This window comes from Paramisgurnus dabryanus, chromosome 9 (assembly GCF_030506205.2).
Source record: "Paramisgurnus dabryanus chromosome 9, PD_genome_1.1, whole genome shotgun sequence".
Taxonomy (NCBI): Eukaryota; Metazoa; Chordata; class Actinopteri; order Cypriniformes; family Cobitidae; genus Paramisgurnus; species Paramisgurnus dabryanus.
In genome coordinates this window covers 25871467-25883388 of record NC_133345.1, presented here as the reverse complement: position 1 = coordinate 25883388, position 11922 = coordinate 25871467, and the positions used below count along the sequence as shown (strand labels likewise).

Sequence of the window (11922 nt, the reverse complement as noted above, 5' to 3'; positions counted from 1 at the left end):
ATACTACAAATGTATGTATTTTAAAAATGTCATTAAACTGGCACCCCCCTGGCACCATCATGGTTGTGGTCCCCCGTTTGAGAACCCATGATTTAAGGCATTACAATTGCTAATGTACTTGTGTTGTAGTGCCAGCTCTTTCCATTATTATCTTACAAAATACTGTGATTAATATTACTTAATATTAAACAATAATAAAGTTTATTTTTAAATTCTTACATTAAAAGTGCATTTAAAATGGATTTATTAAATTGCTCTTAAAGTGACACTCCACATTTTTTTTAAATATGCTCATTTTCCAGCTCCCCTAGAGTTAAACATTTGATTTTTACCGTTTTGGAGTCCATTCAGCTGATCTCCGGGTGTGGCGGTACCTTTTTTAGTATAGCTTAGCATAATTCATTGAATCTGATTGGACCATTAGCATCACACTAAAAATAACCAAAGAGTTTTGATATATTTCCTATTTAAAACTTGACTCTTCTGTAGTTACATCCTGTACTAAGATCGCCAGAAAATTAAAAGTTGAGATTTTCTAGGCAGATATGGCTAGGAACTATACTCTCATTCTGGCGTTATAATCAAGGACTTTGCTGCTGTAACATGGCGGCAGCAGGCGTAGTGATATTACGCAGCGCCTGAAAAAAGTCCCCTGCTATTGAAAGTAAACAAGGGGATTTTAAATGTTTAAATAGGAAAAATATTGAAACTTTTTGGTTATTTTTTATCGAGATGCTAATGGTCCAATCAGATATAATAGATTATGCTAAGCTATGCTAAAAGTGGCAGCGCCAGACCCGGAGATCAGCTGAATGGATTCCAAAACGGTACAAATCATATGGTTAACTCTTTGGGAGCTGGAAAATATTTAAATAAAACCATTTTTTTTTTAAGTACAGTGTCCCTTTAATCTGCATTTGATGGCATATTGACCGTTTAACTATTTTTATATCAAAAGAAATAAACATGTCTGTTGTGCTGATGTAGGCGTGTGCATGTGATGCATGCGTGCGTTGTGTGTTAAAGAGGTTGTACTCTGTCTGATAACATGTTAAATGTGTCCAGGCAGATTCGGCTCAATGTGGGAGTGTTTAAGGCTGCCTGGTGAAGAAAGCTGCCAAATAGCTGCTACGGCTGGCTGTGTGTATAAATAAACAGAAGTCACACTGACCTGCTCTGATTGGACACACAGTAATGAGCTGTGAAAGGCCAAGCACCGGTGTCACACAATAAGAGCTCTACCAGTGCTAATTCATTCCAGATCCCATCAGACAAACTTCTCTTATCTCAAACAGTTGCTGAATGATCACATCCTTCTTATGTAGACGCATTATTTTTTCTTTCTTGGGTAACTTGATATGAGTTTTTCAATTAGAGTTTCCTCTTCGTATTTGTTTAAAGTACCAATTTATTACAGTTATTGTAAGCCTAAAAATGTTAAATTATTTCAAAACCATCATGAATTTTGAATTCATTTAGAATTTCAATAGATTATTAAATTCTGGTAAATACTCCTAAAAAGAAATTAAGTTGCTAAAGGGTTCTTCACAGTAATGCCATAGAAAAAAATTTTCCCCACATACATACATATAATAAAAATATTTGCATGTGTATAATCATTTTTATACAATGCACAGAAAACATTAGTCTAAGAAAGAAGAGATTTGGTTACATACATTACTCAAAATATCTCCCTATCTAAGGTTATTTGTTAACATTACACTGTTAACGATTTCCCTGTATTTTTACAGTACGGTACTGGCAGCACGGTTGCCAGTAAGTTACTGTATTTTGGTTTTACAGTACTGTACTGTAATACCATTTTACAGTACACAAACTAGTACTGTATAGTTACAAAGCAGTACTGTACTGTAATTTTACAATATTTTATTACAGTAGTCTATTTTTACAGTAATTTACTGTAATGTCTATATTGACCCATAAATACTATTTATTACTTATTACAGTTAATACAATAATATTATATAAAATAGATAGAGATTTAGGTTTAAATCTATAGTTATTAATATGGTAAAAATGCTAAATTAAAACATAATGAATTAAAAGGCAATTCAAGCAATGTATGTATCAAAATTTTATTTAAAAAAACATTTAATTGAAACAAAACATATTTAAAACAAGATTTTAAACAATAATAAACATATAAACAAGTTAAATAAAATAAAATCAACAAGTATAAACAAGTTTGAAGACCCCTGCTGTAACATATTTAACTCAGGCAAATAGGACACTGGTCCATAGTTTGAAGTTTTCAGTTTAAAGTCCATCATCGACTAAAAGGTAACATTTCACTGTGGTAAAAACAACACTGGCCCATAGTTTTAAATATTCTACTTGAATTTCATTTAACACTAAAAATAAATGCATTAAACTGTGGCAGACAGACCACAGTGGCCTTTACTTTGAAGTCGTCCATTCGAACTTAATCAGGGACTGCATGAAGCTGTTCACATGGGGGTTAATCGCCACAGCTTTTCTCTGCACCAAGTTCCTTGTCTTTTTGCTTGCTCCTTGTCTGGATGTGCACTTTTTCCCATCTTTGGAATTAATTCTATCCAGAAACCTGTTAGAAATATCATAAACATTAAGTCAACAAATATAAGATAGAAAAAGATTCTTAAAAAACTAAACTCAGCCATGAATTTACTCCTATTCTGAAACCTTTTGCTCTTATTCTACTGTTCCACACCTAATTACATAAAAATACAGAAGATTCACTTACCTCTGAACAAACTCTTTCCTCAATGGACAGCATCCACATGGATCATGTCATGATTGAATGTCCTGAACAGAAAGTACAATTGTTACTGATTTGGACACAATTTTTAATTCTGAAAACAAAATCTTTTGTCAATAAAGTCCGGGGACACCTCTGCTCAATAAATACAATTATTACATTTCTTATAACCAAAGTCTGAATATTTCTGTTTGTATATTTCTACATGGCAAACTAAGACAATTCTGTACATGTTGTGTATGGTCGTGTTACAGTGTTGTGTGTGGGAATTGTGAATGAGTGTATACATGGGAATTTAAAGAAGCTGTAGTGGTAAAGTACAAACTTACCGAACATAATGTGCTTGGTGTGTGTCTGGTGTCACCCGTTGTGCCTCCACATCTGCCTTAACTCCTGAAAAGTGCAAGGACACTCAGGTAAACTACAAATAAAAGGTGATTAGCCACATTCCTGTGTACTTTTACATGTGACGTGAAAGCATTTAATATTGCAGTCAAAAAAATACATGACTTGTAACTGTACATCATGTACTTGCCTGGTTCCTTTAAAGATGATCCATCTTACCCAATCCAGCTTACAAGCAATGGTAAGACTGTAAAAAAGACAAATGTTACAAAATCTGTTAGCCATAGAAATAAATAGACATTGTGAAGGAAATGGTAAAAGAAAATTTAGTAACACTTTACTACAATAGTTTATTCCTTAACATTTGGTAATGCCTTAGCTAATATGAACTAACAATGAACAATATATTTTACAACATTAATAATATTTGATAATGTTCATTGTGCAGAGACAAAGTGATTGATTTAAAAATGTATTAATTATCATGCTATGCTAACAAATAAAACCTTTCTGTAAGTGTTTAGTCAGTTGTAAAACAAATATATATATATATATATATATATATATATTAGTTGTTATATTATATATAAATATCTAAATAAGCCTTTTTTTTAATTATTATTCTATAACATCTTGTCTACAGAAAATCTCTGAAAATATCTCGTTTAGTGCAGAAAATAGCGATTTATAGTGACAAGGTAAAAAGACTGTCTCTTTAATGTTTAACCCGGACCGGCTGCGGTGTAACACGCTATTTCACACAAAGTTTTTTAACTAAGTAGCTAGCTGCTCACTTTAAAGATAAACATGATCGCCTAAATCTGAGCAATCCTGGTGATGCCAGTTTCCTACACGATGTTATATTGGACTATTTTACATCCAGAGATGAATGATCAGATGACAGAGACGAGAAGACAAAGGTACGTAAATGCGGAGCCCATTCTCTTTTCGTGCATTGATTTGATGTGTTTTGGAAACTTATATATAACTTACTGCATGTAATGCATCTGAAGTGGTGGAAACAATATGCCATAAAAATGTATTGGACAACTTACTGGACGTGTAAAACGCTTTAGAGAAGATATTCTCTGCTTTTGCTGATATAAGTTACCGTAATATAATAACAACAACAATAAGCGCGGCAATCCCTTACGTTCATCTGATATTAAGATGAGCCCAGGTCTGAATTATATTTGGTCGAAGTTAAAGCTGCGATGAGTTCGATGCATGTATCCAGTTAAATATGAGGTTTCTTGTTTTCACTTCTGTGGAGTAGTTCGGTACTACTGTCTGTTTACAACCACGAGTCAGCCTTGCCAAACAGTCGAACTTAAAGGTGCTCTAAGCGAATTGAAGCGTTTTAGACCATAAAACATTTTTTGTTACATACCGGAAACATCTCCTCACTATCTGCTTGCTGCCTGTCCGCTGATCAAACTGTAAAAAAACGCGATCTCTGTAGACAGCCCAGGCTTCATACAACGGCAATATCAACAAATGGCCAAACCTACAAACAGAAACCATAACAAAGTGTTCCAGCCAATAAACGACAAGAAGGATTTGGGGGTGGGGGTTGGGCGCGTTCATGAAAGCACGGAAGGGAGGGGGAGGGGGAGGAGTTAGCTACGCTCTGTCTGTTTGAAAACAGTTCAAACATCAACAGGAAGTGACGTCGCACATTATTCGCTTAGAGCGCCTTTAATACTTTTCTCTGACGCTAACTGAACGGATGAAACGCCGAGATAAACGACCATTATGCTGGGACCGCAAGACCGCGCTGGCGGGTTGTCTTTGTCCATTTCGTTAAAAATAGTTTCATTGTCACCACACTTTCAACACAATATAAACTCACCAAAACCCTCATAATTTAGTTAAAACAACCCTATATTCATTAATAAAGGTGTAAAGCGAGTTAAAGCAGCGGTAGACATCTGTGTGTAACGTTAGCTTACTTTCTGAGGGAGATTGAAACTTTGTTGGCGACCGTTTTTCTCTCTCATTGCACGTTTAAAACAACAAACTATTGACAACATTCTAAAACTAAAAATTAAGTTTTCATGAAACAGAAATATTTCAAACTTACCGAACTGCCAGAAATCAATCGTCCTGCTTCAGCTGCAGCCAGGAGTTGTGCTCTGTCTGTGTGATTTGACTCTGGCGCACTTTCTCTAATTATTGCAACTACACCTGGCACATTACAGCAATGGCTACAGCAAGGTTACATCAAGACCAAAATATACTGTAAAATTTTCCCGCTCAAACAAATTTACCCAGAATGCATTATGAACTGCAGTACTGTACTGTAATGTACACATACAGTATAGTACTGTGGATTTTTACAGTAATGTACTGCTAAATCTACAGCGACATCTAACAGTGTAGTTATTGCTTTAGCAAAATTTTATTATTTTCAGTTCATGTTAAACACTGTAAAAAAAACTTTGCTGCCTTAAAATTCTTTGTTAAATCAACACAGATTTACAAGTAATGTCGACAGAAATTAGTTGTCACAACTTATAAAATATAGTGCAGAAAAGTCAACTTAAATTTATAAGTTATAACAACTCACCTGTAGTTATAACAACTCAACTCTAGTCAAGATAAATAATAGTAAGTTGAAATGACTTGTAAATCCAAGTTGATTCAACAAAACATTTTAAGGCAGCAAAGTATTTTTTACAGTGAAGAGCACGTATTTAATTACTGAAAAAACAAGGTTATTTTGTGTATTTGGTATAAGGGTCAGTGACAAAAAAGTTTAGCAAGATGAGAAATTATTTTTTATTTTTTTAAAAGCATGCATCAGGTTTATTTCAATGCACAGTCTATTTATGTTCATTTTATGCAATAAAAAATTACATTTGCACCATTTTTATAAAAGTTAAGATTGAATAGACCTGAAATTTCAAATGGTGTAACCGCCAATTGTGCAAAAGAATGAAAAATATTAAATATTGGCATGTAAGCGTAATCATAAAAACAATCTTTTTAAAATATAATTTTTTTTGTTATTTCTAAATGTACATTTTAATGTGTTCTTGTAATATTTGTCCTGACATATGCTGAAAACAGCTCTGTTTTCTAAATAATCTTTGACAAATTATGTAAAAATGTATGTATTTTATTCCACATTTTCCACAAAACTAGTTACACCAGTTGACACAGATCGGTTACACCACATTGAAATAAAACCAGAAATTTTAGACTTGGTCCTCAAAAAAGAGAATGTATGCAAGTAATCTGCAAATTTATTTAGAAATTTTGACCCTTTTAAATTTTATTTATCCATACGGACACAAAATAATTAACGTCACGTCATTGACACATAATACAATGTGTTTGCGTGGTTTATGGCAAAAGCAACACATTATTTTCCACATGCCGTACATTTTTGTAGGCCCAGATTTCACTCTCTTTCTAAAAACGCATGGATTTGAAAAGCTCTCAGTTTATTGTGATTGACCTGAATACCTTTGACGTCAGCAGGAAATGTGACACTCCTTGCCATGTTTGAAAGATTCGCTCATAATGCAATGCTAACAGGAGTAAACTTACAAGCTGTGAGTCTGAAGTGGGAGAAATTATGATAATGTCGGTCTTGTCTACATCACCAATCCCAGGAAGTCAAAAGTTGTAACGGAATGTTAACACAAACAACTATTGGCATTAACTAACATTAACCAAGATTAATAAATGCTGACAAACTATATTGCTAATGCATTTTGTAATGTTAACAACACAACGTTACTGTCAACTGCTACATTTATAACCTTTTGGTGTGCAGTCCTACCAGGTTCAAGTTCAGATTTTATTGTGGGACACAAACGGTCACAGATGGTTTTGATCTTGGATGACAATGACCCTTGTAATTACTTTTTTTATATCTCAGACCCCTATAATTTCACGCACATTGGCAGCCTCTCGTATTAATAATTAAACTCAGTTTCTCTTTGTTATTTAGTCTCTGGTAGTCTCACACATTGTTTGTGTATCTCTGTATGATGTTTGGCGGGCCGGCTATAGTCCGGAGAGAGTGGCCCTCTAAATGCACTTTTAAAGGCCTCTTTGGGAGGCTAAAAAGGAGTCAAGTTTCTTCCCCTAGGTTAAGTGTGAACCAGACAGCCGGGTGGTCTGTGACAGGGGCAACCTGCCCATGCTAATGGATCTTGGGAGCCTTCACAGAGCTTACACGTTCAACTATAAAAGGTACGTGTAGACACGCATAAACATTTTCATTCAGACATTTGGCTGGCACATCTGGCTTTCAGAACCAATTGTTTTGAGGATAGCCTGTGTTAGTCAATAGGATCCCTCAATATAGGTGTGTGTAATGTTGGTCTTGAGATTATTTTAAAATTGACACAGTTGGGAAAAAGTGCAGGTGTACTAGAAAACACCTGAAATACTGCAGTTGGTCATCAGTAATGAATTTCTGATGTCGGATTTGGTTTTGGTTTAATGGCTATTTGGAAATTTGTAATAAAATGTGCTCATTCAGCAGCTGCTGGTCAATTTAAATTCTTTGGTTCATGTGGAGGAAAATGACCATATCAACGCCAGCTGGTGCATAATCCACTGAGATGGTGGTTATATGTATAATATTTAGTTTGGCTCATAGAACAACACTTGAAAGTTTATTTCTAAATGGTTTTATGTTATTCCCTCAAAAATTGTACTTTCATGGTGTGAGTCACATAAGTAATCATGTCAATTACCGTGCGCGGCCATATGTGCGAGTGAGAGATATTTATTTGACTAACCTCTTATTACAACCAGTCAGCGATCTGAAAATATATGTAAACATACAATCATCAGTGAATATGACGTAATTGCATTTCAGTGAGCAGGTTTTACATTTAATAGAAGTCTATTCCATTAGCTTTTACAATAAGTCTTTTACAGAAGCATTATCTCAGCTGCGTTGTGGAGGCTTAGCTTTTAAAATGGTTATGCAGAGCAAAGTGTGAAAATGTAGATTAAGTAATACAATATACATAAGTAATAATTGGAAACCTGGTTTGCCTCATGATTATTTGCATGTGCAGGGGTGCAGATTTTGGTGAGCATGTGGGGAAAGAAGAAAAACAACTTTACTAACACTGCCACCCCTCTATTGACCATTCATGTCACCCTTAATAAAATTTTTAGCTCCTAAACTGTGCAGGGGTGCAATGTGTTGGGCACTACAGCAAATATCTGTTTTGCATTGCATGTGTGTCTAGAAAGTTTTTTCTCATAAGCTCAGAAGATTTAATTCTCAATTATGTGTCATTTAAGTATCATAACGTTTCTAAAAGAGAAATAAAAGGAAACAAATGTGACAATTAGTACTATAACAATACTTTTTAACTATTTGTTAAATACTAATTAACCATGTATATGCACTGTCAGAAAAAAATGGTCCAAGCTCTCAGTGGGGTAGTACCCTTTGATATGGTAAATTTGGTACCAATATCTTCGAAGTACCAATATGTATTTTTTAAGATACTAATATTAACTCTTTAGGTGCAACAGTGTTGAAAGGGTACAGCCCCAGTGACAGAATTGACAGGGTAGAATAGTTCAGACAATCTGTCTTGTATGTAATGTGAAAGGTTACTGTCAGAAGTACTGTAAACATATTGTCCATAATCTGTATATACTGTGTACATAATTTAAAAAATGCCTATTTATTGGTGTATAGAGCAGTTAAACCTGCATGGTGGTGTGACACACTCACCTAAAGGATTATTAGGAACACCATACTAATACTGTGTTTGACCCCCTTTCGCCTTCAGAACTGCCTTAATTCTACGTGGCATTAATTTCAACAAGGTGCTGAAAACATTCTTTAGAAATGTTGGCCCATATTGATAGGATAGCATCGTGCGGTTGATGGAGATTTGTAGGATGCACATCCAGGGCACAAAGCTCCCATTCCACCACATCCCAAAAATGCTCTATTGGGTTGAGATCTGGGGGCTTTTTTAGTACATTAAACTCATTGTCATGTTCAAGAAACCAATTTAAAATGATTCGAGCTTTGTGACATGGTGCATTATCCTGTTGGAAGAAGCCATCAGAGGATGGTGACATGGTGGTCACAAAGGGATGGACATGGTCAGAAACAATGCTCAGGTAGGCCGTGGCATTTAAAGGATGCCCAATTGGCACTGAGGGGCCTAAAGTGTGCCAAGAAAACATCCCCCACACCATTACACCACCACCAGCAGCCTGCACAGTGGTAACAAGGCATGATGGATCCATGTTCTCATTCTGTTTACGCCCAAATTCTACCAGTCTGAATGTCTCAACAGAAATCGAGACTCGTCACACCAGGCAACATTTTTCCAGTCTTCAACTGTCCAATTTTGGTTAGCTTGTGGAACAGGTCTTTTGCTGTTAGCCCATCCGCCTCAAGGTTGTGTGTGTTGTGGCTTCACAAATGCTTTGCTGCATACCTCAGTTGTAACGAGTGGTTATGCAGTCAAAGTTGCTCTTCTATCAGCTTGAATCAGTCTGCCCATTCTCCTCTGACTTCTAGCATCAACAAGGCATTTTCGCCCACAGGATTGCCGCAAACTGGATGTTTTTCCCTTTTCGCACCATTCTTTGTAAACCCTAGAAATGGTTGTGTGTGAAAATCCCAGTAACTGAGCAGATTGTGAAATACTCAGACCGGTCTGGCACCAACAACCATGCCACGCTCAAAATTGCTTAAATCACCTTTCTTTCCCATTCTTACATTCAGTTTGGAGTTCAGGAGATTGTCTTGACCAGGACCACACCCCTTAATCCATTGAAGCAACTGCCATGTGATTGGTTTATTAGATAATGGCATTAATGAGAAATTGAACAGGTGTTCCTAATAATCCTTTAGGTGAGTGTATGTTGTTATATTCTATGGATGCACCAATGGGAACTGTGATTTTGTTTTCTCTCTGCTCTGAGGAAAATGACAATAAACCTAACTTTGACCTTGTGTACATATTCAAATCTCTGATGTTTAATTACAAAATGGTGTCTTGGAAAATCAGAGTTCAGTATTTTGTTGAGATCTTTGGAGGAGATATTTGAGCTTTTGAGGAGACTTAAGCAATTGTCTTTGATTTAATCTAATTTTTTATGAAAAACACTTATCAAGGTTGCATTTATGAACATCAAAAAATTTTCATATACTAATACTAGCAATTAAAAATATACACTAGTCAACATTCAAAGTGGATCAAAACCTTTAATAAAAGTTTATAAAAGTTTTTGCATTTATTTATCTTTGTTAATGTTAGTTCATTCTGCATTAATTCATGTTAACAGTTAAAAAAGTAAGTTACATTACTGCCTTTAAATTTTGAGTTAATTCAACTTTTTTATGCAACTTTTTAAGTTAACTAATATATTTTAAAGCTGAGGTTTTTTTTACTTTTTACAAATGTTTTTGCAGTGTATCTATTTAAAGAAAAAACATAGTAATTGCAAAAATTAACATTAGCTAAGATTAATAAATGCTGCAAAAGTATTGTTCAGTGTTAGTTCATGTCAACCTTATAAGGTGTATGTTTTTACTATGAGCTTGTGCTCCTGCACATGACACTGAAACATAGCTCCAGAAAACTTAACCTGATTAGCAGCAGCTATAGTTCCTCAGAGAGACTATCAGTCTTCATCAAAGCCCCACCTCTCCCCATAGCGCTGAAAGCATATTTGGACGCCCGAGTTTAGTTTACACTAGGAGTGAAAATATATAATAAACAAAAAGATTAAAACTCTTTTGATGCAAGTCGCTTGAAATAGTGTGATTTAATGCTGCCTGGAGACTTGACTGCATGTGGAACAAGGGCGATGACACTTTTGCAGATTAGCTCCATTTCTCTCCTTCCTGATTTAACCCCATATCAGATCTATTAGGCTCTTTCTCTGTGAATAGACTCACAGTAATGGTTTATTGTAATAGTGATAGATCTGGCCAAGTGCTGGTTTCAAAATTATTATGTTGCAAGAGTTTTACATAGTTTAAGTCTGAGATTTAAAAGGGTGGTAAAGTGCTGTTCTGAATCAATAAAAGTTTTTGTCATTTTGCATATACAACAAAATAGGATTGAATCAGATTTGAGTAATCGCTTTAAGTCAGGCAAATGATATGTTTATGTTCGTGCAACAGAAATGTATTCTTTTTTTAATTCGACAACTGCTTTTTATCAAATTCAGCTCTGTAGTCAAGGAAACATGTGCATTCATTTGCCATCTCTCACAGTAAAGCACTTGTGGTTCTAACCGCAGCCAGTGCGCTCTATTTCCAGTTAAAATAAATGAAGATGAAGCAACGGCTGGAATTTTTTACACTTTAAACACTTACGGAGATCATCTTTCCCTCTTGGTGTTTATTTTAATGTAACCATTGAGAAGGACCATACACAAACTGAGAATGTTGTTGTTACAATGTTCTTCCATTGCTGTGGTCCATCATTTTTAAGCTGCTAAGAAAATATTTGCTTTCCTGTGACTCTTTTTGTGGTTACTAAGAATGATCTAAATATTAGAGAAGATATTTGACAATACCTCTTTATTTCTTTGTAGTAGGCTGAGAAATTAATGTTTATTGATAAAATAAGGAAGACTTGGGTATCAGAGATATGCTAACTTGTCATTTTAAAGTATATACAGTATCTATGTGGTTTAGTGTGTGAGGTATTATATGAAGTTTTGCAACTGCATTTTAACACTAGAGGGCACAATTCCCATCAGCACTGTATGTAAAAAAGCCACGTGACTTTATTGGGTGTTTGATATAGCAATAGTGTGAGAATATAAACAATTAAAACAGCAACAAGCACACTCTACAA

The 11922-nt window shown here is 35.0% G+C and overlaps 1 long non-coding RNA gene across 1 annotated transcript; it reads right to left on the bottom strand.

Moving 5' to 3' along the window:
- Nucleotides 1-2080: 2080 nt before the first annotated feature.
- LOC135773226 (uncharacterized) lies at nt 2081-3603 on the bottom strand. The gene is made up of 3 exons (XR_012337282.1): nt 3088-3603; nt 2744-2805; nt 2081-2584 (listed from the first exon to the last, which is right to left on the bottom strand). It is a non-coding gene; the product is annotated as an uncharacterized lncRNA (long non-coding RNA).
- Between the last annotated feature and the right edge of the window lie 8319 nt (nt 3604-11922).